Here is a 6,000-nt window from a genome sequence, read left to right on the forward strand (position 1 = left end):
ATAGTAACACATTATCAAAAACACAGGAAAAGGGGGGCTTCCTAGGTGGTGCAGTGGTTGCGAATCCGCCTGCCAATGCAGGGGACATGGGTTCAATCCCTGCTCCAGGAAGATCCCACATGCCGTGGGGCAACTAAGCCTGTGCACCACAACTACTGAGCCTGTGCTCTCGAGCCGTGAGCCACAACTGTTGAGCCCCTGTGCTGCAACTACTGAAGCCCACGTGCCTAGAGCCCGTGCTCTGCAGCAAGAGAAGCCACGGCAACGTGGAGCCCGCGCACCACAACAAAGAGGAGCCCCCACTCACCACAACTAAAGAAAGCCTGCGTACAGCAAAAAAAAAAAAACCCAACAGCCAATAAAATAAATTAAAAAAAACAAAGAAACAAACAAACAAAAAAAACACAGGAACAGGGACTTCCCTGGTGGCACAGTGGTTAAGAATCCGCCTCCAATGCAGGGACACAGGTTCAAGCCCTGGTCTGGGAAGATCCCACATGCCATGGAGCTACTAAGCCCAAGCACCACAACTACTGAGCCTGTACTCTAGAGCCTGCAAGCTGCAACTACTGAGCCCATGTGCTGCAACTACTGAAGCTTGTGCTCCTAGAAGCCCATGCTCTGCAACAAGAGAAGCCACTGCAATGAGAAGCCCACGCACTGCAATGAAGAGTAGCCCCCGCTTGCTGCAACTAGAGAAAGCTCCCGCACAGCAATAAGACCCAACGCAGCCAAAAATAAAATTTAAAAAAACCAAAACACAGGAAAAGAGGGAAAGAGGAAAAACTATGTTTTAAAGATGATGAGAAGGAAGACAGGCTAAGAGTGTGGTTCACTAGGTTTCACATTAAGTACATTAATACGTGTTTCCATCAAACTCTGCTGTTCCTTTGAAGGACAGATTTTACAGTAAGTTATCACTGTCCTTTAAAACTCATATAAGCTCCTTAAACACTGTTCACAGTTCTTCAACTTTTTAAAAAATACTTTAACATTTAGAAGTACATCTGAGGGTCCTACCAGAAGTATGAGTGTGTGTTTATTATTATTACTTTTATTTATTTATTTTTTAAAATTTATTTATTTATTTATTTATTTATTGGCTACGTTGGGTCTTCGTTGCTGTGCACGGGCTTTCTCTAGTTGCGATGAGTGGGAGCTACTCTTTGTTGCAGTGCTTGGGCTTCTCGTTGCGGTGGCTTCCCTTGTTGTGCAGCATGGGCTCTAGGTGCATGGGTTTCAGTAGTTGTAGCATGCGAGCTCAGTAGTTGTGGCACATGGGCTTAGTTGCTCCGTGGCATGTGGGATCTTCCCGGACCAGGGCTCGAACCTGTGTCTCCTGCGTTGGCAGGCAGATTCTTAACCACTGCACCACCAGGGAGGTCCCTATTACTATTACTTTTAAACAAGTTATGACTATAGTAACTAGAACAATATCACTGACAATAGGCAAAGAAATTAATCAAAAGGTTTACATATATATTTGATATAGATATATATGTATGAATATATATTTGATACCAAATACATGTATGTATGTTTATGTGTGTATGTATGTATACACAAGCACACTGCCATATGATAGTAGTGCCTGATCCCTGATGAAATGCTCAGATAATAGAAGACCCATGTGGCAAATTCTAGTGTGAGAAAGATTAAAGGTTTAAAGGTAATGGAACAAGGACTAATGATCTGGGGAAAGAGGCTTTGGTTGGGTGGCAATAATGGTAGATTTCTTATCCTTGATCAATGAGCTGCCCCACTTAGAGAACATCGGGAAGCCCACACAGATGGTGAAAGACATAGTTAAATGTGTCTTTGACCACTAACCCAATGCATTTCCCCCTACATCTTGCTATTCTTTTATCTGTCAGAATGCAAGAATTCACTGTGGCCTAGAGAGCACCAGACCCACCATCTGGAATCTGGTCCATACCCTTCTAAGCTGGGTAACTTTAGGCAAGTCACCTCCACCTCTGGATCTCAGGTTCCTCTCAAGTGAGTTGGACTAACGTTTTGGTCCTCAGTCTTTTTCTGCCTCAACACACTGGATAGTTGCAGCCCAGCAAATTCAATAGTAATAGTAGTAAAGTATGTATGTGGGTTCTGCAGAGAATCAGAATGAGTAGGATAGATACATAGGAAGAGATTTATTGTAAGGAATTGGCTCATGCAATTATGGAGGCCGAGAAGTCCCATGATCTGCCACCTTCAAGCTAGAGGCCCAGGAAAGCCGATGGTGTACTTCAGAGTCCAAACCTGAAGACCTGAGAACCCAGGGGAGCCAGTGGAATAAGTCCCAGTCTGAGTCCGAAGGCCCAAGAACTGGAGGACTGATGGTGTAAGTCCTGGTCCAAGGCTAAAGGCCCCAAAACCAGGAAAAGATGAATGCCCTAGCTCCAGCAGAGAGCACATTCACCCTTCTTCCACCTTTCTGTTTTACTTAGGCTGTCACCAGGTTGGATGATGCCCACTGCGTTGGGGAGGGAAATCTTTTTCACCTCGTCTACAGATTCAAATGCTAAGCTCCTCTGGAAATATCTTCACGGACACACCCAGAAATGTTTTTACCAGCTATCTGGACATCCCTTAGCCTAGTCAAGGTGACACACAAAATTGACCATCACAAGTTATATTTATTGAGTTCTTACTATGTGTCAGATGCTGAGTTAAGCACTTTTCCTCATTTTGTTCTTAGCATGATTTTGCCTTATATTTTATTATTATCCCCAATTTAGAGACAAAGACATTGGCTCAGAAAATCTAAGAAACTAGCAAGGTCACACAGCTAGTGAGTAACATATCCCTTATTAATTCAGGCCTATCTAATATCTAGGTGTTTGTTCTTGGCGCCTATATTATACTGCTTTTTACAGTCATGACTTTCAAATGTGGTAGCGATACGTTTATGCCCCCCAACCCACGCATATATCATGATATTGGTCTGCCAGGAGATTTTTTAAAACCCACTTGAATATCACTGCACTAGATAATCTTTAGGCTTGTTTTCATAGATAACTTTTTATGACTTGTGATCCTGATGCTGGGAAGGAAGGGAACTTTTATTGTTATCCTTTGCAACAAGATTGAATCTAGTAAATTCCATTGCTTTGTGCTGTCCTCAAATAGCCTGCATGAATCAGTTCCTCTTTTTCTCCTTCAGTAACTCACTGTCTTCGGAGGAGCCTCTGATCAGAAACTTCATTACGTCAGCTCTGACTTGTCTTCTGATCATAATTCTTAGATAACATATTGAAAATGCCAGTTGGGTCACCTATGGTGCTCTTCTAATTAGACTGCCTTCGGCATAATTTTGTTAATATTGCTATAACAAAAAATAACCATGTCACTGATGGCTGTGATCCAATTACAACCTGTACATCGAGCAATTATTATCTTTATCGTTGGCAAAGATAAGTTGACTAAGGGGCAGTATAAATGAGAGTGGCACCCACATTTCAATTTGCTGATATCTAAAAGATGTGTCACACCTTCCATCAGGATTATCTCATGAGAGCACCCCTTCTGAAAGGACTGGTAGAAAGAATATGTCGTCAGAATCAGACTGCCACCTGGGCACATTTTCATGCCTTTCTTTTCCTATCCGCGATAAGAGTTGGGGAGAGGAGAAATGTCTAAAAATAGGTAGGATCCTTGACTAAGGGAAAAGATTGGAAGAGTCCTGTGGAGAGCTGTTCCTGGCAGCTTTTGCAGATTCTTTAAAGCTAAAATGTAACCCAAAGTAGAAGAAGGATGACCATCACATTTGATTTAACTGCCTGTGGAGGCACTGCATTTTTTTTTTTTTAAGTATTTTCAGAACACATGGTGTACTGCCTTACTTCTGCCCAGTAGGAATATCCTTATTGTATGAAGGGCTGCACCAGAACCTCAGCTGTTTCCCACTCCTATTGGGAGATTTCTTTACTTGTCCTTCCCCTCCTTCTTGACTCTGCCTCTATCTGGGGTGCATGTCCCCACACCCGACACTCTTCCACCAAAATTTTTGGTGAAAAGCATGGTCTGGGGAAGGGGAAAGATGAGGGGCTGTGCAAACGTATCCTATCTTTGTCACAAGAGCAACATTCCTACCTCCACTGGTCCAGCCACTGCCCTGTTACACTAACTCTATTGGCCACTAATATTTCATAGTTCAGAGGGCTTGGAGTTCCATGTTTCTCACAAATACAGTTGTTTTCCAAGTAGATTGTATTCCAAAGACAAATGAGGGAGCAAAGCCTGCAAGCTTTGCCTCTACCTCAGCATCTCCAATATCTCCATCACCATTTATCAAACACCACTATGTACCAAGAATCATGCCAAGTGCTTTACATGTAAAAACCTTCCTCCTTCTATCTCAGCTTTCAGTCCATCATCACTGTAAAAGATGACCCTGGCCCCATTTCAACCCTTATTCCCTGGATTAGATTTTCAGAAACCACATGGAGCCCTTGTCTCCCCTGTCCAAGCACTCCCCATCTTAGCTTTTCATCCTTAGAGTTCCTGCCTTGGTCCCCATTTGGATCCTGCCCTTTGTCTCCCAGTTCCCCAAGGTGTCCTCCTAGTACCATAAATCTGTGAAATTTTCACTCTACTATCAGAAGTGGGGACCCTGATCCAGCTGTCAGGATACTGCTCTTGTTGTTATTTTCCTGAATACACGTTGGCATGAGAACACACACAAGCTTGGCTCTATAGTTTAATGCGTACCAATATGTCAGGTGTATTGTAGTTCAGTTGGCTTTTACAGGTTGGCGCCGAATCCAGCTCTAATACTGTTTCTTTGTAATACGCATTTTGAATTGTATTCAGTGGATTTACAAATGAAGTTTTGAAGTATAATCTATTGATATGTTAGGGACGGTCTACATTTGGATGCATATAGAAAAAGTTGCATTTTTGTGGCTTGAAGAATTAACCTTAAAACATTACTTTTAGGAACAGCAATGTTTTTTTCTAAATGAGACTTGAATTATGTCCTGTGACAAAACTAAATTAAGTTTTAAATGAAGTATGTGATTATCTACTCCAAATAGAAGCAATGGGCCAAAGTAATTGGCAACTGGAGAGAAAACTATTGGAAAGTATGTTCCTTTTTCATGAAAGGAAAAGAAAGTATGTGTCATTTTCATCTCTATTGCTTCACATCTAGCTCAGCTAGTTCCTGGCATAGAGTCACATTTCAGTAAATGTTGGTGAATGTTGTTTTTGAATGAATAGGATGCTCAGTGTCTGGGTCGCTGCTAGCAAGTATTTCAAACTGAACTAAATTATTTATCTTAAACGGAGTCTCTTCCCCCACCCCCCACTGCCGCCCCAATACTTTTCTCTGATGTTTATTTTTATAGTGCGCAATTAAATGTTGGTGAATGGCTGTTACAGATGATGGCATATTGGTTCAATGCCCAGACCAGGAGGAGAGCGTCACACCCTATCTTATTCTTATCCCACTATCTTTGGATGAGGGAGTGAAGAGTTGGTTTGGAGCTTTTGTATTCAGCCTGTCACTTGGCTCATTGCTCGTCTGGAGTCCTTTATGGCTGAGGAAGGGAGGCAGAGTTCTGAATGGGAGCTCACTGAGGCAGGGTCCACGCCTGCTCACCTTCATGCCCCCTTTTAACATCTAGCTTAGGAAGGAAGTGACTACCATTTATTAAGTACCTACTGAGTCGGGCACTGCTCTGGGCAGGTTATACACATGGTCTCATTTAATTAACACAACAGTCTTCTGATTCAAATTTAGAGTTGAGAAAGCTGAAGAATACAAGGCTTAAAGAATTTGCCAAAATCACAGTTATGAAATTCACCATTGTGTACTCAACTCCTAGCACAGTGCCTGATACATAGTAAATGTTGAGTAAATAAAGATTGTTCTGGGTGGAATGTTCTTGCTCTTTTCACTGTCAAGTGCTGTCTATCCAATAATTGTGCTTCATTTGATAGCCACAAGAATGGCTTGAGACATTTTGGTGAATGTGCAATGGTTTTCATGTTTGACAT

This window comes from Hippopotamus amphibius, chromosome 10 (genome assembly GCF_030028045.1).
Source record: "Hippopotamus amphibius kiboko isolate mHipAmp2 chromosome 10, mHipAmp2.hap2, whole genome shotgun sequence".
Classification (NCBI taxonomy): Eukaryota; Metazoa; Chordata; class Mammalia; order Artiodactyla; family Hippopotamidae; genus Hippopotamus; species Hippopotamus amphibius.